This window comes from Callithrix jacchus, chromosome 12 (assembly GCF_049354715.1).
Source record: "Callithrix jacchus isolate 240 chromosome 12, calJac240_pri, whole genome shotgun sequence".
NCBI classification, from domain to species: Eukaryota; Metazoa; Chordata; class Mammalia; order Primates; family Cebidae; genus Callithrix; species Callithrix jacchus.
In genome coordinates, this window is record NC_133513.1 from 82359511 (window position 1) to 82380814 (window position 21304).

General features: G+C 38.0%; 1 protein-coding gene across 6 annotated transcripts in view; it reads right to left on the reverse strand.

Moving 5' to 3' along the window:
• The window catches only part of LOC128929307 (uncharacterized), a 55313-nt gene that overhangs the window by 26303 nt on the left and 7706 nt on the right, over nucleotides 1-21304 (reverse strand). For 3 of the 6 annotated variants that reach the window (XM_078345995.1, XM_078345993.1, XM_078345991.1), the window contains one exon: nucleotides 11330-13682. The exons of 1 other annotated variant lie outside the window; for it this stretch is intronic. The gene's annotated coding sequence lies outside the window, so the exon portion shown is untranslated. Of the gene's footprint in view, nucleotides 1-11329; nucleotides 13683-21304 lie in introns of those variants that run through there. 2 more of the 6 variants (XM_078345998.1, XM_078345996.1) reach the window with 1 other exon arrangement.

The window sequence follows — 21304 nt, forward strand, 5'->3', positions numbered from 1 at the left end:
TTTTAAAAAGAGATAATGGCCGGGTACAGTGGCTCAAGCCTGTAATCCCAGCACTCTGGGAGGCTGAGGCGGGTGGATCACGAGGTCAAGATATCGAGACCATCCTGGTCAACATGGTGAAACCCCGTCTCTACTAAAGATACAAAAAATTAGCTGGGCATGGTGGCGCATGCCTGTAATCCCAGCTACTCAGGATGCTGAGGCAGGAGAATTGCCTGAACCCAGGAGGCGGAAGTTGCGGTGAGCCGAGATCGCGCCATTACACTTCAGCCTGGGTAACAAGAGTGAAACTCTGTCTCAAAAAAAAAAAAAAAAAAAAAGAGAGAGAAAGGATTTTTTTTTTTTTTTTTACAAAAATATGCTAAGAAAGTAACTTTTGGGTTTTCTTTATCCTGAAGATTTCTTTTTTTTTTAAAAAAGGCTGGTCAAGTGAAGTAGTGGGAGTGGAGAAGGAACAAAGAAATCTGTAACTGGTTGTGATCAATTTATCCTGAAGATTTCTACAGTAACAACAATCATTTTCATATCATAATAACTAAAATTTACTGAGAATTTACTATGTGCCAGACATTGTGCAAAGTATTTTATATTCACTGCTTCATCATGAAAACTCCATAATATAGACTTACAGTCCCTACCCTACAAATAGGGAACTGATGCTCAGATAAATTAATCCACTTAAGATTACATAGCTACTACACAGTGGAGCTAATATTTGAATTTGGATCTGTCTGATAGCAAAACTCCTGCTCTTGGTCACCATATTATGCCATCAGCTTGCAAGATGTCTAACACCTACTTCTGGGGACTCTTTCCACACTTTATTCTACATTTCAAATCTTGGTCTCACCATTTGACCCAATACTACAAAAATAACTGTCGTAGATAAGAATCATCAAGAATTCTAAAATTAGTGGGAAAAGTATGATGAGAAACAGGATATATGCATATTTTCAAAGTATCTCCATACATGATTCTTATTAATTACAAAGAGAATAAGAGTAACTTTATAGTGGAGAAATCAGGCACACATCACCATAACCAAGTAATCAAAGTTAACATCACTAGTAATGAGATATACCAACATCATGTGATTCCAGAAATGATGCACTGAGAAGGGCACAGCATTACATAATGTGGTATTCTTATGGAAAATGCATAACCTGAATTTAATCATGCGAATACCAGACATACCCACTTTAAGGGACATTCTACAAAACAACTAGCTAGTTCTCTCTTTAAGGGTCAATGTCATGAAAGTCAAAGAAAAAATGAGGGAATGTGTTAGACTGAAAGAAACTAAGAAAATGTGACCATTAAGTGCAATGTATAAATTGGATCTAGGTCCATAAAAAGAACATTAGTGTGACAATTAGTAAAATTTGGGTAAGGCCTGTATATTAGTTAATAGTATGATATCAAAGTTAATTTCCTGGTTTTTATAATTGTACTATTATGTAGAGTGAAAAATATATGAGAACTGTTTTATCCTTTTTTTGCTGACAGGTTTTCTTTTGCATCTTTTTTATAAGTCTGAAATCATTTCAAAATTAAAAGTTAAAAAAACTTATCTCCTAGTTGACTTGTTTACTTACTAAAATTATGTCTGAACTAAAAGTAAATGGACTCTAAGTATATCTCCAGCAGCTTTCTCATCTGCTCTGCATTTTGTGTTCTGTCTCTCTCTAATAGGGTGCCGTGTTTAATGGTGCCACATCTGAGAGAGAGCTATTTACACCCTAGATAGCATACATTTGTATGTTCATTATGAAAATTTTCTGGCAAATGAAAGAAAAATATTTTGTTCTAACAAAATTAATACATTATGACAGTTTGCCATCATGTAAAAGTAGTGCCTTGGGAAGAAGTTTTAAAAAATTTACATAAAAGAACTGTATGGGCTAGCCGTGGCCCTGCATTCTATCCCTTCCAAAGCCACCATCAAGGTACAAACCTCTCCTCCTCTACATTAGACCTAGTCACATACTATCTCCTGGCAAGAAGAGATAACCCCTTTCCTCATCATTCCTTCAGCAACTGAATGGAAACCTCGCAGGACTTTAAAATATCCTGAGGAGTGACATCCTCAGGCCGGCTGTTGAAAGACAACATTGACCAGCCAATGTGTAAAGAGGAAATTTAGCAGGAGCTCTTGTTAGACCTCAGAGTTATAATGTAGGTGATTCTAAAACTTTCCTCCAAGTTTCCTGAACAGCAGGGGAGAATTATATCAGGTTGGATGCTTTGGGCTGCAAGTAACAGAAAACTTAGCTTAAACTAGCTTAAACAATGAAGTTTACTAACAGACCATCCTGAGCTCAGAAGGGTTCCAGGCCCAATGCTATAAGGACTCCATTCCATTTCTTTGATATTCTCTTGGGTGTATCAGGTTTGTCTTGAGATTAAGGCCCTAACTAGTAAGCAAGGGCTTTCAGCAACAAATAGGTATACGTGTTTCTTTGTTCACGTATTATAGAAGAAAAACAAAACCTTTTACCCAGCCATACTACAGAAACCTTTCCCTTCCGTCTGACTGGGCCAACTTAAGTCACATGACCACTCTACCAATAACACTCCCCAGGGGAAAGTCATATATGAAATGAATAAAGTCTGAGTTTGAAAACCATTCACTGGTAAGGTGGTATTACCATGAGTGGTTAAGAGCAAGGAAGATACATTTCTAAAGCTGGTGATAAGATTAAATTCCTTTGAGTTATGGGCCTTGTGAAAGAAGAGTAGACACCTAAAGAAAACCAGGGCTTTGTCAGTGAAAGGAATGGGAGCAATGGACGCTGAGGAAGTGAATTCCCACCCTTGTGAATCTACAGTGTTGGTCCAACAGAACCCTCTACCAGCAGAATATTTCTTTGATATCTCTCTTTTCAAAAAAAGGGTTATACCACTGTGGAAAACAGTATGTAGGTTCCTCAAAAAATTAAAAGTAGAACCACCATATGATTGAATAATTCCATCTCTGAATATATACCCAAAAGAATTAAAAACAGAATTTCAGAGATATTTCCACACTCATGTTCATAACAGCATTATTCATGACAGTGAAGAGGTGGATGCAGCCCAACTATACATCAACAGATGAATGGATAAACAAAATGTGGAAGTATATATACACATGGAATATTATAAAACGGAAGGAAATGTTGTCATGTGCTACAACATGGATGAGTCCAGAAGACATTAAGCTAAGTGAATTAAGACAGTCAGGCACAAGATGACAAACACTATAATCCATTTATATGAAGTATACTCATAGAAACAAAAAGTAGAATGGTTATTACCAGAGGCTAGCCAGGGAAGTGGCTGGGAGTGGAGAAGTAGAAGTGGAGAGTAATTGTTTCATGGGTATAATGGTTCAGATTTGCAAGATGAAAATGTTCTGGAGATCTGTTCCACAACAATGTGTACATGATTAACACTACGGAACTGTACATTTAAAAATGGTTAAGATGGTAAATTTTATATTGTCTTCTTAATCACAATGAGGTTACAAAAGCCCCTTTATAAATCATGTTTCCAGTAAAAAAGAAAAAGATACAGAAAAGGAATAAAACCAACTTCAAATAATGCAAAAAGAGAAAATAAAGGAAAACAATGCCAAAATATTGAACAAGAAGAGTTTCTTGTTTTATTATCTAAAATACAATCAAAGGATAGACAGACTTAAAATAGAGCAGGATGTAGATATACGGTTCTAGAAATCCTTCAGTGAAAGCAAGTCAAGGTTTTGTTTGTTTTCTTAACTAATTCATACAGACACTGCTTTCTTTTGTATACCTCCAAAAGATGTAAAATTAAGTATCACAGAAGACACCACATAGTTCTATCCATACAGGTTGCATCTATAATTCACAAATATATCAACAAAATAGTTTTCAACCACATATCATTTAATTTTTTTAATTATTTTCAACAAAATAGTTTTCAACCACATATCATTTAATTTTTTAAATTATTTTCAACCACATATCATATAATTTTTTAAATTATTTTCAACAAAATAGTTTTCAACCACATTTCATTTGAATTTTAAAATTATTTTCCTAGTTTATCATAAAATTTCATAGACATTTCTAATTATATTTTATAATATATCAGAATTAGGTCTATTTTACAATGAATCTCTGTTTCTGATTTTGTGGAAAATTTATGAGTCTAAGAAGATATTTATCCTCTGGTATACAGAAATTCCTGGCACTTAGCCACATACACCAATGTTAGTTTGAGAGGCAAAGCACAGGAATGAATTTTCTAGAAGACAATCCTTTCTGTGTACAATAATAGGGAACTAGTTAAGTAAATAATGCAGCCACATGAACAATTATTAGACAGCCATTAATGAGGATTATGAAGTCTATTCATTAAATGGGAGAAATACAATAATAAGTAAAAAAAAAAATAAACAGGATAGTACATAAATACTGTCTGAACATGACTATAAAAGAAACAGGCTGGGTGTGGTGGCTCACGCCTGTAATCCCAGTACTTTGGGAGGCCACGGTGGGTGGATCACCTAAGGTCAGGAGTTTGAGACCAGCTTGACCAACATGGTGAAACCTCGTCTCTACTAAAAACAGAAAAACTAGCCAGGCATGGTAGCGCACACCTGTAATCAAAGCTACTAGGGAGGCTGAGGCATAAGAATCACTTGAACCTGGGAGGTAGAGGTTGCAGTGAGCCAAGATCATGCCACTGCACTCCAGCCTAGGCAACAGAGGAAGACTTCATCTCAAAAAAAGAAAAGAAACAGACATTAACAATAGTCAAAATTTGAAAAAATATATAGGAAAACACTCCAAAAGAAATAGAATTAATAGATCAAAATGTTAGCAATGGTAGTCTTTGGGTGGTGGGTCTTTGGAGAGTTATTCTTTCTACCTTTGCTTTTTCTTTTTTCACACCCCACAACACATCTAAAATGTTTACTGGGAGAAAAAAATGAACTGGGGTAAACAAAATACTGTGAGTCCAAAGGTATCACTTATGAAAACCTCAACTTTATTACTTCTCTTTTGGCTGTTCAGAGGATCCACACCACCACCTCCAACCTGCATTTTTTATTTTTAACATGTTTTTATTAGTTGAGGTCAATATAAAAATACTACTGTAAACATAAAAATAATGACAGATGTAAAATTAAGTGGCTCTGTTTTTTCAGCGACTTGACTCCTTTTGCTATTTAAACTTTTATTTCTGAGTAATAAATTCATATTATATTGCAAAAGATAATTTAGAACAAAATGAGCTTCTTGGTTGTTTGAAACAGTATTAAAATAAGCCTTCTACTTGGAAATATGAAAATTATTGTTCAAAAAGCTATATAGTAGGTGCTTAAACAACATGAGTTTGAATTGTTTGGGTCCACTTATACACCGATTTTCTTCCACTTCTGCCATCCCTGAGATAGCAAGACCAACCTCTCCTCCTCCTCTTCAGCCTACTCAATGTAAAGATGAAGAGGATGAAGACTTTTATGATGATCCATTTCCACTTAATAAATAGTAAATATATTTTCTCCTCCTTGTGATTTTCTTAATATTTTATTTTCTCTAGCTTACTTTATTGTAAGAATATTTTGTTTGAAAAGTAGTATATCTGTTAAAAATATTTTAAAACTTCTACAGAAATATTAGATCAAGATGATAATATAAACAAATGTGTATTTGTCCAGTCTTCTTCCTTTCCTGACTCAAATGCTATATGTATACATATATACACATAGATACGTGATATTTGAAAGTCATGCCGACTTAGAAGACAAATGGCTGTAAATGTACCAAACATTCTGGAGGAACTGTGGAAAGATAGAAGGATTTGGGATAACACTGGAGGAGGGAACTACTGCCCCAAATTCATGAGGAGGGCACCTGTAAATCAGGAGACAGCCTTCAGTATTGCTCCAAGCTTGGGGAAAGCAGATATGGGGACCAAGAGGCAGTCCCAAATCAATATTCAGTGTTATTTTTGTAATGTCACAGTAGTAGGAACAATCAGACATTCCTCCTTTCATCCTTTCACTTGTGCTATGCAGGAAGCAGCAAAAGCAGTTCCGGCAAATAAGGACACTTGCATATTACAAGCTGGGAGTACTCAATGGGCATGTGTACCACCAAAAGAAAGTGGGGGTTTCCATGCCCAGAAGATGAGCTGATGACCCCCTTAGCTTGGTGGTATCTCCTATCTTGCCTCTGTAACCACAGGAAGCAGAACACAACACACAGATAAGTACTCCCAGACAGACAGGCAGATTAGCAGGTAACTAAAAATGTAAACCTAAGGACACAGCAAAGAATCACCACACATTTGAGGAAAATTTTAGAGGAGTTCCAGAAGGAGAGAATGGTGGGAATGGATAAGAGACGGAATATACAAAGAATAAAGAAGAAAATATTATTAATCAAAGAAATAAAACTGCCAGTGAAAGGGCCCATGAGCTATTTAAAATAAATAGAAAAACAAATTGAAAACTCCAGATCATACCTTGACATTTCATGGTAAAGTTTGAGAAACCTAAAGAGAAGGATCCTAATACTCTCAAAAGAAAACAAAACCAAACAAAAACTGATTACTTAACAAAAAAAAGGAGGCTTTTAAGATAATCTAACGATATTCTGAAAGTATAAAATGAGAAAATGTTTAGATATGCCATCATTTAAAGAAAACAACTAAATAGACTCATAAGATCCTAACAACCTTAGGAATGTAACATAGAGAAAACAGAAGTGTTATTTAAACCTAAACTGGCCATAGTAACATCTGATATCCAAAGATGGTGGCTGTGACAAAATTCACATGAATGAGGAAATCAGTCTTTATTCTGATCTTCTCTTCTCAGGATCTGGGAAATGGAGAAAGAAAAGCCCCAAATTATGAAACCTCTGCCGGTTCCTCTGGGCTGCTAAAGGAGAGACCTGGACTACACCACTCCGTGTTTCAACATATTAACGAGTTTTTGATATACAAAGGTAGGCCCCCAGTTAGTGGAGGAGACACAAGTCATTCTGCGTAATAAATTGAGAAGGATGACCCTGGGGAAGGCTGGAGGTTGAGAGGTGTGGAATGAGATGGGTTTGCATATCATAGCTGGAGTCTGAACCTGCAGAAAACGGTGGCTAGGAAGGAGGCATTCCCTTCAGATGGGGTGGCCAAAAGGCTGTTTATTTTCAAAACATCATTTAACTTTTTACTGTGAACAAACTTTAAGCTGATGAAAAAGATGCAAAAATAGTATAGTGGGTTTTCCATACACCCCTCGCACAGCTTCCCTAATTGTTAACACATTACAAAAATCACAGTGCTATTATTAGAACCAGGAAATCCACATTGGTATATTACTTATTATACTAAAGCTCTAATTTGAATTTTGTCAGTTTTTCCATCAGTGTCCTTTTTCTGTTCCAGAATCCTACATAGAATCCCACATTGTATTTAGTTGTTATTTCATCTCAGTCTCCTGTAGACTGTAATAGTTTCTTAGTCCTTCCTTCTCTTTCATGACCTTGATACTTCTGAAGAGTATTGATCAGTTATTTTGTTCAATGTCCCTCAAATTGGATTTTCTTTTCTTTTTGTAATTTTTTACAGACAGGGTCTTGCTCTGTCACCCAGGATGGGTGCAGTGGTATGATTATAGCTCACTATAACCTTGAATTGCTGCTCGTGACCCTCCCACTTCAGCTTCCTGAGTAGCTGGGAGTACAGGAAGGTGCTATCATGCCCTGCTAATTATTTTTATTTTTAGTAGAGATGAAGTCTTGCCACATTGCTCAGGCTGGACTCAAACTCTATGCCTCAAGCTATCCTCCCACCTCAGCCTCCCAAAAACTGGGATTACAGGCATGCACAACTGTGCCAAACAAGTTTTCTTCTTATTGGATTGAGTTTATACATTTTTGGCAAGAATACCAAAGAAATGATACTGCATCCTCATGTAATGGGATAGGTGCATCATATAATGTGATTAATCATTGTTGTATTACTAGTGATGTTGACCTACCACTTGATTAAGGAGGTTTTTGCTGAGTTTCTCCACCGTAATATTATTTTTCTCTGGATAGCAAATCAATGTCTGGAGAAGATGTGTTGAGACTGTGCAATCTGTTTTAACTCAAACTTTCACTCACAGATTTTAGCATCAATCTATTCCATCTATATATTCTTTCTGCTACAATTATCATTGTGGTGTTTGCTTAGTGGTGATTTTCTATTTCTCTCTATCATTCTACCTTTATTCGTTGGCTTTCTTCTGCAGTGGGCAGATCTGGGCAAACGTGCCCCAAAGTCTGAGGAAGCTGAGAGGCCAAAGAAAGATGCTGACAAATCCAGTTTCTTTTTAGAAAGAAACATTTAATAAAACAACCAGTTTCTTAGAAAGAAACATTAAATGAGGCCGGGCGCGGTGGCTCACGCCTGTAATCCCAGCACTTTGGGAGGCCGAGGTGGGTGGATCGAAGTCGAGAAATCGAGACCATCCTGGTCAACATGGTGAAACCCCGTCTCTACTAAAAATACAAAAAAAATTAGCTGGGCACAGTGGTGCGTGCCTGTAATCCCAGCAACTCAGGAGGCTGAGGCAGGAGAATTGTCTGAACCCGGGAGGCAGAGGTTGCGGTGAGCTGAGATTGCACTCCAGCCTGAGTAACAAGAGCGAAACTCCGTCTCAAAAAAAAAAAAAGAAACACTAAATGAACAGAATGGACACAAGATGAGATGGTTGGTCTGCTTCCCACCTCATAAGACCGCCAAGACCCAGGCCTTATATTACCATAAAGAAGGGGTAGTTCAGAAAGGATGTGTAGAATAATTGAAGTATGATAACATCAAGGTTGTTTAGCCTAAGGTCAGGATTTAAGGTAAGTGCCTGCTCTTACACAAAAACAACAGATAAACTAGAAATCTTAGAGGCCCTCCCAGAACAGGGGTTAATCAGAAGTCAGCATGGTAGAGCATCATCCAAGATGGAGTTGCTTTAGCCACCACAGAATTCTACTCTAAGAAAAAGCAGTCCCTTCTTTCCCACTTATTTATTTAATCAATTACTTAAATATATGGTGACAGGAATATTTATTTTACCATGTGGGTTATAATCCACTATGGTCAATATGGTTATTATTTAGCTTATTGTTCAAATTGTTCCAGCTTTGGTCTTTTGGAGATTCTTTAGGTTGATGCCTATGTACCTTTGACAAATCTTACTTGGTGTTAAAGCATTTCCTTACTTTCTGGCACTGTGAGATATTCCAGGCTCATCTTGTACTTTCCCTGACATGCCTGGGACCAACAACTTCTTGAAGGAACCCTGGTTGCTTTTATTTAAGAATAGTATTTAAAAATCAAATCTGGGTACTAGGTAAGCTTATTATTACTGGAGTATCATTGCTTTTAGGCTCTATCACTAGGCATATATGCCTATATACTATCCCCTGTGTGTACATACTTCTGTATTTCTGTATCTAACCATGTATATGTACTAAAATGATGAGTTGCCAGGTACAGTGGCTCATGCCTGTAATCCCAGAATTTCTGGAGGCAGAAGTGGGAGGATCTCTCAAGGCCAAGAGTTTGAGAACAGCCTGGGCACATAGTGAGACCCTGTCTCTACAAAAAAAAAAAAAAGAAAATTAGCCAGGTGTGGTGGCATGCACCTGTAGTCCCAGCTACTTGGGAGGCTGAGGTGGGAGGCTCACTTGAGCCCAGGAATTTGAGGCTGCAGTGAGCTATCATCATGCCACTGCACTCCAGTCTGGGTGACAGAGTGAGACTCTGTCTCTAAAAATATAAAAATTATGAGTTCATACTAATATATTAGATTCCAATCAATATCAGAGGGTTTATTTCATTTGAAGTTTTTTTTTAATTATTTTAAAATTTTTTTTAGGCTAGTCAAGTGAAGCAGTGGGAGTGGAGAAGGAACAAAGAATTGAAGGAGTTTTAAAGACAGGAGTGTCTGAAGTTAAATGTCTGGTTTATGTGAAAGAACTCTTTCCATCATCACAGCCTTTTAATTGTGACCAATATACACACACAAATGGGTTGCATGTACATCAAGGAAAAGGGGTCCCTGTCCATGGATGGAGCAATATAATGCAGAATAAGAATATGAGATTGTGAGATCATTTATAAATTACACTAACTGAGCAAAGCAAAAGGTCTGAACCAAAGGTAAACAGGAAAATTTAAGGCCCCCATAAGGGACAGATGGCATATGTTCTGCCATTTCTACTTTCTGTACCAATGGCAGATGTCAACAAATGACCACCACACACTAAGCCAAAACATGGCTCCAAATTTTCAGACATGCATTTCAGGCAGTCACTACCAAGCAACTGGAATTCACACTATGGATGACTCCCATCCCTAGGTTAAATAAATGAACAGCTAATGTAAACCATATTAGTTTGGAGAAGAGAGAGAACATCATCCATCATTAGAATTTTGCACAAATTACAGAAAAAGCCTGATCCAACATGGTGAGTGATGTTCAAAAATTCAATGACCTGAGACTAGTTCCTAGGGTTTGGCTCATGATACAAGGTTTAGTATCACCTGGTGGCCAATTCTTCATTTTAGTTTAGGTATCAGTGGGGAAGACTGTTAATCAGGTGCCTAGTTGAGATTTCCAAGTCAGCATAGTGACTCCAGGCATCTTCCAGTTGAATGGGACTTATTTCTATGACTGATCCTAAAAGAATGGAATGGATAATATTGTGGACAAAGGACCCACCCTCCACTTTCCTACTTACCAAGATGGAGTTGCTGCTCTTTCTCTCCCCTCTGGGATTCTCTCTGCTTTCCAAGTCAAGTCTCTCCTGTGCAAGTTTAGCTCACCCCAATTGAAGAAATATGTTGTGTAGAGAATGGGAGCCAATCACCAGTCGGGTCATATATGAATTTACATGATGGTGAAGGTTTCTTACACCTGGTAAGAGTAGCGGGCAGAAAGCTGCAGCATGAGCTAATGGGAAATAAGAGGAGCAACTATGATGGAAAAATGGTGAGAACAATAGAGAAGGTAGATCCTCTGGCAGAGGGACTGCAGGATAATGCTTACCCTTGGACCTGTGAGTAGAAAGTCCCAGAAGATAAGAGGATAAGCTAAATGCAGTGTAGAAAATCTGGCTTTGTCAAATAAAATAGAATTCATATGGAAAATGCTCACAATATAGTGTTAACTAAAAGTAATGTGGCCAAAAAACCCTGTGAATATAGTTTGATCCCTAAGTGTGTGTGTGTTTTCTTTAAATGTGTTATATGCCTACTATGGTAAGATGGCAAGGACAGGGTAGAGAACAGGAATGAATGGACATGGTTTCTGCCATTGTAAGGCTGACATTTAATATAATAGATAGCTTTTAAAGTAAACAAATGTTAAGAGTGATTATATCACTGGTTGTAACATTAGGGATGAATTTATTTTCTTCTTTATAAATTGTTGTATTTTCCATGTTTTCTACAAGAATGACGTATGCCTTTTATAATGAGAGAAAAGCAACACATCTTATATTTTAAATGAACAAACATTACAAAAAAATAAAACAAAACAAAGAAGACCAGGCTGCAGGAATCAATTCACATTCATTAGACTAATAACAGCTTTGTTTACAAAACAGAATATCAATTTTATGTATGCAGCTATGTTTAAGATCTTACAGTAGTAGCTGAAGTTATACAAAGAGGGTTAAAAACCAGTCTTTACTCACAAGAGAGATTCAATTATTCTTTGAGTGGTGCTTGTGGCACAGGGAGCTGAAGGGATAGTTAGCAGCAGATAAAAAAAAATTATGTTTCTTTGATTAATAAAATAAGGGCTAGCTAGGTGGGTTCATATTTTATCAACATGCAGTTTAATTTGATGTAGCATAACATTTTCTATCCTCTGATTTTCAAAATGTTTCCATTCTTGGATGAAGATTTAGGAGATACTCTAACACACTTTACCAGCAGCACATTGCCAAAGCGTCTCTTAGAATAATAAAACTTGAAGAATGCTTATCATTACCTATGCTATGTCAACTTGCTAACTTCAATGTCAGAGTTTGTCTTACATTTTAAAAGCAGAGTAATAGAATATTAATAATAGCAACTACACTTAATGGGCATTTACTTTGTGCCAGACATTTTACATTGATCATTTCACTGGATCATTCACAACGAAAAAGAATCACAGGTCTATAATCTCTTATTTATAACTCTGGGGACTGGATATGTTTGGAAATGAGAATTTTTTGGAATTCAGGAAGAAATTGGAATCCTTTGGAATATAGTATATAAATTGCATATTTTGTAACATTCCAAATAGGCAGAGAACTGTACTATGTAATGAAACACATTAATCTTACTATTTCTGCAAATAAATATAAGAAAATTCACACGAAGTGAAACAAAACCATAATAATATTGCAATTTATTTACAAAAATATATTAGTAAATTTATTTGTAGATAAAGTTTTTAAATAAATAAGTTTATTAGTAAATGAAATAGCAGGATATAGATCACACATACCATAAGCTTTTAATGTGTTTTGTCACTTGTGGAAAACTTCTTATTTCTAAGGAAATTTTAAGTAAAATTTAAAAACTTACACTGATGAAAATCAACCTATATTACATATACATGCAATGTATGTTCATTACCTCTGATTTCCTGAGAATCTTAAAGAGTTTGTTCCAGTTCTTCATGGAATATTCTAGCTTGTTTCATGACCAACAAACCCGTCGGTGGTGTATCTTTACTTCTTCGTTGTCAAATTCATTGAATGAACACACAGTCAAGATCTTCATTTTTGGCTCTATGCAATGTTTTTCTGTTTTTCATTAGTACTTGGTTATCGTTGTCACTATAAAATTTCCACAACTTGTCTGTTTTTTTTTTAGACGGGGTCTCACTCTGTCACCAGGCTGGCGTGAAATGGTATGATCTTGGTTCACTGAGACAGTCTTACTCAGTCGCCTAGGCTGCAGTGCAATGGTGGGATCTTGGCTCACTGCAGCCTCCGCCTCCTGGGTTCAAGTGATTCTCCTGCCTCAGCCTCCCAAGTAGCTGGGATTACAGGCACGCACCTCCACACCTGGCTAATTTTTGTATTTTTAGTAGAGATGGGGTTTCACCATGGTCAGGCTGGTCTTGAACCCCTGACCTCAAGTGATCCTCCTGCCGTGGCTTCCCAAAGCGTTGGGATTACAGGTGTGAGCCACTGTGCCCAGCCCTTTGTTTCTTTAAGTCATATACTGTGGTGGTTCCCACACCATATTCTTCAGTAACACACCTCACAGACATACCACCATCAAGCACAGTTCTATAAAACAAAAAGTTCTATTTTATAAAACACAGTTCTATTGCACAATCGATCTGCAATAACTCTACTTTCTGAACTATTGATAAAGACAGATGCTTCCTTTTCTTCTCACTGTTACCCATAGGTATATCTTTAGCTCTTTTTGATATTTTCCATGGAATTAGTCCTCAGGTCAGAAAATGTCAGCAAATCACAGAGGCATGTGTGACTGATGGATACAAGTGCTGAGACAATAGAGGCTTCATATTTGTTTATAGTCGGGTTTTTTTTTTACCATATAATCCTGGTGCCAAACTCATAAAAACACTTTTGGGTGTCACAGTGTTTTTGTTTTTTGTTCTGTTTTGGAATTGCAGAGTAGAGACTGTAGACCTGCATTAAAAATATCATTTTAATGATGAAAAGACTGAGGCTCAGTTAGTACCTTGCTCAAGGTTATGCAGCTATTACTTGTCTTTTCTGCTTATAGTTAGTCTCCTAAAATTTGGTCACTTTGCTAGACAGAAAAATGTTTGTTTTTCTGGTATTGTCTGTCAAGATGATTTGAGTTGGAATATTTTTAGCACAGGAACCTCATACTCTTGGCCATTTGATTGACACAGTCAGTAGCTAAGCCCAAATGCTGAATAACATGGAGATGCTGTGGCAAGAGGTTAGAGTTCCTAAATTTATAGTTATTGAATATAGATTTTTCTTTTTATACCAAATGATCTGTTTGGTACTTACTGCCTGGTTACTTATTGCTTCACAATGAGCAAATCAGGAAAAATGAAAGAGCTCACTGCAGATGTCCCAAACACTCCCACAAGTTTTCCGTAAATATCCACTCATTTAAAAGGCTTTTTTTTTGTGCTGGGTGCGGTGGCTCCCACCTGTAATTCCAGCACTTTGGGAGGCCGAGGCGGGCGGATCACAAGGTCAAGAGTTTCAAAGCAACCTAACCAACATGATGAAACCCGTCTCTACTAAAAATACAAAAATTAGCTGGGTGTGGTGGCACATGCGTGTAATCCCAGCTACTGAGGAGGCTGAGGCAAGAGAATTTTTTGAACCCAGGAGATGGAGGTTGCAGTGAGCCAAGATCGTGCCAGGGCACTCCAGCCTGGGTGACAGAGACTCCATCTCAAAAAGAAAAGGCATTTTTGTTTGAGTGTTTCTAAACTGTTCTGAAAATTGTACATCCCAACTGTGACTCAGAATTGTTAATCAAGTTCAGAATTAAAACACATTTTAGACATTCTAATAAAATGTTTCTTTTAACTTATAATTTAGAAAGAATTCATTAGAATTTTTAATGACTTTTAAGCTTCTGTGGTTTGAGCCTTATTTCATGTACTCTTTTATAAGTTCCTCTTGGAAGGCCAGCTTTTCTTCATCATTCTTATCTTCCCCAAATTTGTTTAGATCTTCCTCAAATGTCTAATATGAACTGCTACAAATGTCTGAAGATTATGAAAGCACTTCTAAGTCTTTCTCTCTTTATCTATCGGGTTTAAGAGCAGTCCTTTGGCTGGACTGTTAGAAAAATGAGTAAAGCACAGTTCTATAAAACAAAAAATAAAACTCTAGACCCCCCCAACTAACTGAATGGATCCCTCTCTTGGCCAAGGGCATTCCAAAGTAAACCTGAAAAACTAGTTCAGGCCATGATGGGAAGGGGTGGTGGGTGGGCATACCTCATTATCCCCCCCCTTTTGGAATTCAGGCACAACCAATCAGCGTTAACATTAAAACGGAGATCTTAAGATTGACAAAACAGACTCTTTGTAGCAATAAGATACCAAAAAATATACATGTGACTCTGGTATAGAATCACGTGACAGCAGGTCCTGAAAGAAACTAAAGTATTTTACCCCAAAATATATTTCTTTGACATATTTTGAAATGGCTCTGCAAAGCTGTCTTTTGTGGGGGAAAGGATTCTATAGAAAATCCTTTTTCTTTTCCAGATATTTTCCTGATCCAGGAGAGACTAACTAAAGGTCTTACATAATACCTTTTTAGGTCTGATAAGAGACATTTGCCATTTATTCTCTCTGAAGCATACTACTTGGAATCTTCATCTGCATAATAAGAATCTTGGTCTCCACAACCCCTTATTTTAACCCAGATATTCCTTTCCATTGATTCCAGGTCTTTAGATAATAATTGAAAACTCTTTCAACCTATTGTCAATTAGAAACTGTTGGAATCCACCTATGACCTGGAAGCCTCCCTGCACTGTTGGCTCCCAATTTGACTTGTTCCACCCTTTCAGACTGAACCAATGGACACCTTACATATATTGATGTCTGCCTGTAACTGCTGCCCCTCTAAAATGTATAAAATCAAGTTGTAACCCAACCATCTTGGGCACATGTTCTCAGGACACTTTGAGGCTGTGCCTCAGGCCTTGGTCACTCATATTTGGCTTATAATAGATCCCGTCAAATATTTTCCAGGATTTGACTCTTTTTCATTAACAGTATAATTCAGAAGAGTTTCACTTCTAGTAAATAATTGGGTATTATGTAGAATACTTGATTGATACCATTACTATACAACAAACACCCATGACATGCAATTTACTCATGAAAGAATCCTGCACATGTACCCCTTGTGCCTAAAATACAAGTTGGGAAGAAAAAAAAATAGTAAATATGAGAAATGTATAATACTGAGAAAATAAAAATAGAGCAGTTGACCTATGTGAAGTATGCAAAACTTATCAGGCCCAGAGAAAAATGAGTGTGAGACTTCAGCATTACCTGACCCCCTCTATTTAGGAGGGAAACTGTTTAAAGGCATTTTGTTCCTGACTAGCTGTATCATCCATTATCTTCATGTTCCTGGACTTTATGATACCAAACAACAATGTATAGTCAATCATTAGTGTATGCTATTTTAATATAAATTATTGGAGAACAACTTAAGAACTAACCTCTTCTTTTCCTTTAAACTCACTTTTTACTGCTGCTCATTGGAGTATAATTCAGGTATGCTTTTGAGTTATAGTCCTCAAGCTTAGCTCAAATAAATTCTTTACTTATAATGTTTGCTTCCATTTTTTTCCCCTTTAGGTCAATAAAATCCAGTGAGGATTCTCTCCCTGAGGAAAGGAAGAGATCATATTTTGTTTGGTGGGGTTATATCACTCTCATATTATTTTTATACATTAGTCCTTCCTATTACATTGCAATAAGAGCTACAGTTTATTGGGTATATTCTGTGGGTCAGGTTGGCACATAAAGAAACTAATTTTTTTTTTTTTTTTTTGAGAGTTTCGTTCTTGTTACCCAGGCTGGAGTGCAATGGCGCCATCTCGGCTCACCGCAACCTCTGCCTCCTGGGTTCAGGCAATTCTCCTGCCTCAGCCTCCCCAGTAGCTGGGATTACAGGCACGTGCCACCATGCCCAGCTAATTTTTTGTATTTTTAGTAGAGATGGGGTTTCACCATGTAGACCAGGATGGTCTCAATCTGTTGACCTCGTGATCCACCCGCCTTGGCCTCCCAAAGTGCTGGGATTACAGGCGTGAGCCACCGCGCCCGGCCAAAGAAGCTAATATTTAAGAAGCATTAGACTTAGAGAGTTGGCTCCCCTTTGCCCAGTATTAGAAACTCCTGAATGCCAGAGTCCAGAATCCACCCATCTATTTGAGTATAAGGCCCTACATACTTTCCCCTCTTATTTCAACATACTCTTTCCTTTGCCATGAGCACACATTTTGTATTCCTCTCACTTCACTATAATCCTTTCTCCTGTTTTTTCTTTTGAGATGGAGTCTTGCTCTGTCACCAGGCTGAAGAACACTGACGCAATCTCAGCTCACTGCAACCTCTGACTCCTGGGTTCAAGCCATTCTCCTGCCTCAGCCTCCCATGTAGCTGGGATTATGGACGTCCGTCACCATGCCCAGCTAATTTTTTGTATTTTTAGTAGAGACGAGGTCTCACCATGTTGACCAGGATGGTCTCCATCTCCTGACCTCGTGATTCACCTGCCTTGGCCTCCCAAAGTGCTTGGATTACAGGTGTGAGCCACCATGCCCGGCTTCTTTCTCCCACTTAAGAAAGGCATACCCTCACTTATCCACAACCTTATGGTGTATTATCTCAAGGAGTAAAAATCTCCTAGTTGCCCAGTTTGGATATGGTGAAATATATATTTAGCCTTTGTTTTGTTTCCTGGCATACAACTCCTAACATCTTTGGAATTGTTGGGGCTCAGAAACTGATAACCCAAATATGGTACTTTGATATGCTGAATTAAAGCAGCAGCCTCAAGGTCTGTCTAGCCTTCCCTCCCTCCACTCTTCAACCTTCTCTCTCTCAAAGGACAGTTTAAGGCTGTTCTCTAAAGTTTCCTTTTCTACCTAGAAACTAACCCCCCAAGGAGGAATACAATTGCCTTCCTTCCCCTCCTTACTTATCCTCTCACTATTTATCACAGAAAAGTAGGCTAAGAAATGCAATCACTTCTGATAGCCTTTTTTTTTTTAACAAGAAAATGTCTGCCTCTCAAGATCATTCAAATTTCAGAGAGAATCACTTACAAGTTAATTGTTGTCTCCTGGGTCCATTCATTTCCGCTGACAATAATTTACTTCTATACCCCTCTACTTCTCTCTCCCCAGTGAAGAGGGTATTCATTCATCTGGCTCTTAATTCTCGAGTTTTCATGTTTCGCCTAACTCCTGTGTACAAGTGCATACACAATAAATTTGTCATGCCTTACTTTTGTTGGTCATGATGAACCTTTATGATGGGGAGAAAAGGGATTGACCACTTTCTGCCCCTATGGTTCTGGTGACAAAGATATGATAGCTGAGACACCTGACTCACTCTGAAGCCTGCAAATGAGGTCCTGGGATGGCTAACAACAATCAGCAAAAAACCAAAAAAAGGGTAAGAATTTTTACCAAGGTCAGTTCTATGAGACCTTTAGCTATAATGCCTGTTTGAGAATGGAAGATAAAGTTCTCCTTTTCCCTTCCTTTCCAAATTCGGTTTGGCAGGAGAAACTCATTTGTGTGGATGGTGATTCTTGTGTAAATCTGATTTTGGGGTAACCAATTGTTATTGGTTCTTTTCCTTCCTATGGATAGCTATTTTCCTGTTTGTCTCATTTTGTGACCTAAGAACTCTGCTTGGCTTGCCACCTATCAGGAGCATAGGTTGTTGGGTATGTTTGTGCAAGCAGCTAACTGAAACGCTGGAGGCCCCCATAAAAAGTTAACATACCAACTGCTGCCAGATCTGAAGGTGTTACCTAAATCTTTATTTCTTCCAGCTGTTGTTGGGGGAGGCTCTGGATCCTGAGAGGACTGCATCTTTGTACCGCTTTAGAAAGGCCTCATGTGTACTTAGTTAAGCCACAAAAGGCTTTGGTTTTGATTCTGAGTCACTTCGTACGTACCTTTATTTTAAAATAAAAAAAAGATTTTAAAGTCAGGAATATTTGCTGTTTGTCCTAGCAGAAATCTGACAACAAAAGATTTGAGAAACAACAACAGCAACAACAACAATTTTTTAAGAGCTCTATGGTCAGAAGTCAGCTTAATTAAGAGCTGATATTCAGATTACACACACACACACACACACACACACACACACACACATACATTTTAAAGGCTTCTCTGTTCTCTTCGGTATCTTATTTCTTTCATAGGATTTTCTTTTTATCTTCACTGAAACTGTCTTTCAATTATATGTTTGATCTCTGTTTGCTTCTTATTGGTATAATTTTTGTTAAGAAAAATGTAAAAGTTCACTGGCCTTTTTGGGGAAGCTTAAGATCTCCACATTCTGGCTCTTCTAAGACTCCTTCCATTTATTTCTGTTCCTTTTGTCACTTTTGATTTTCCATCTACTTCTCTTTAATCATAGATATCTTCTCCTTGAAGCCCATACCACCTCAATTTGACAGTTAGTGGATACAAAATTACTAAGAAGAAACATCAGTATTCTGCCTAGCACATAAAGTGACCTAGAGGAGACTTCTAGCAACCTTGGAACTCCTTGAGGAACATAAAAATATTCCACAGACCTTCTCTTTGGAGTCTTGTCTTCTTTTTGGAGCCCCAAGAGTAGTAGGTGGGTCCGAAGTTTTGTTCTTTTACATTGAACTCCCTGACCGTGGGCTTTTGTGGGTACCAAGGTTTACTTTATGCTATAAGAAAACACTTGATCTTGGGTTTGTGGTAACTAAAGAGTCACTGGCAAGGGCTACAGTTTTTTCTTTTAGAGACAGGATCTCACTCTGTTGCCCAGGCTGAAGTGCAGTGGCATAATCATAGCTCACTGTAACATTAAACTTCTGGGCTCAGGCAGTCCTCCCATTTCAGCCTCCGGAGTAGCTAAGTTACAAGCACACTACCACATCTGGCTAATTTTTAAATTTTTTTGTGGAGACAGGGTCTTCCTATGTCCTCCAGGGTAGTCTTGAACTTCAGACATCAAGCAATCCTCTCACCTCAGCTGGGATTACAGGTGTGAGCCACCATGCCTGGCCAAGAGTTACATCCAGCATTAAAGGTAATTGATAGCAGTTGTAATGAATGATTATTGCTGCGGGGGCTACCCACTTCTTTGCCTGTTCAGATAAGAAAAACCTTAGATTTCTGACTAAGCCAAATAGAAACTGACAATAAATGGCAATTTGTACAATTAAAGTCATTGGTTAGGTTGGTTGTGGGGGATCTCAGAGCTGGGGTCATGACCTGATGCTAGGTTTGGTTTGGGGACCTGGAAGTTGTGGGAACACTCCTCACCAAGGAACAGAACTTCTGGGGATGGGCTGGCTACAGAGTGGGCTAGTTGGACATTGGGTCACCTACTAGCCTTGTGGGGCTATCCTTGCAGCAAAGTGCACTGTGTGAGTATTGTGCAGCCCAGCCCCATGGTGTTTCCCTTTTGGGCTTTTTGATTTTTTTTTACTTGAAAAAAAAATATATATTTTTTTATAAAAACTAAGATGTCCACACATTGGCCTAGGCCTACACAGGGTTAAGATAATCAATATCACTGTCTTCCACATTCATATCTTGTTCCACTGGAAGGTTTTCAGGGGCAATAACACAACTGAAGCTATCTTCTCCTATGATAACAATGCCGCCTTCTGGAATAACTCCTAAGGGACCTGTCTGAGGCTGTCTTACAGCTAACTCTTTTTTTTACTGCCTTTTTCCTGAGGCTAAAGCTAGTCAAGTTGGCTCTGAAGAAAAAACACCACCATAGCTTACATTTGGAGAAACTTTCTACATGCAAATTACAAACCAGAAAAATCTGTCAGATTCATTCACTATGGAGGAAATGGTATCTCATAGTCTCATACACAGTAAATGATTAACTAGAAACGCTTTTTTTCCCGACACATTAAATTTTTTTTTTTTGAGACATTCTCTGTCTATGTTGCCAAGGCTGGAGTGCCCAGGCCTTGGCTCACTGCAACCTTCATCTCCCAGGCTCAAACCATCCTCTCACCTCAGCCTCCCAAGTAGTTGGGACTACAGGTGCATACCACAACACCTAACTTCTGTATTTTTGGTAGAGATGTGGCTTTGCCATGTTTTCCAGGCTGGTCTTGAACTCCTGGGCTCAAGCTATCCTACTACCTCAGCCTCCCAAAATGCTGGGATTATAGGCATGAGCCACTAAGCCCAGTCAGGACACATTAAATTTTTAAAAAATGTTTATTACAAATTCAAAAATATAATAAAAGAATCTCACCCTTTTACATCACCAGGCCTGCTTTCCAGAGGCAACTACTCTTATAATTTATTTTTAGTATTTCTGGCAATTACTATACCCATCTTTAAATGATATGCTCCTCCTAATATTATTATTTTTTTTTTGAGACAGAGTTTCGCTGTTGTTACCCAGACTGGAGTGCAAAGGCACGATCTTGGCTCACTGCAACCTCCACCTCCTGGGTTCAAGCAATTCTCCTGCCTCAGCCTCCCGAGTAGCTGGGACTACAGGCGCGTGCCACCATGCCCAGCTAATTTTTGTATT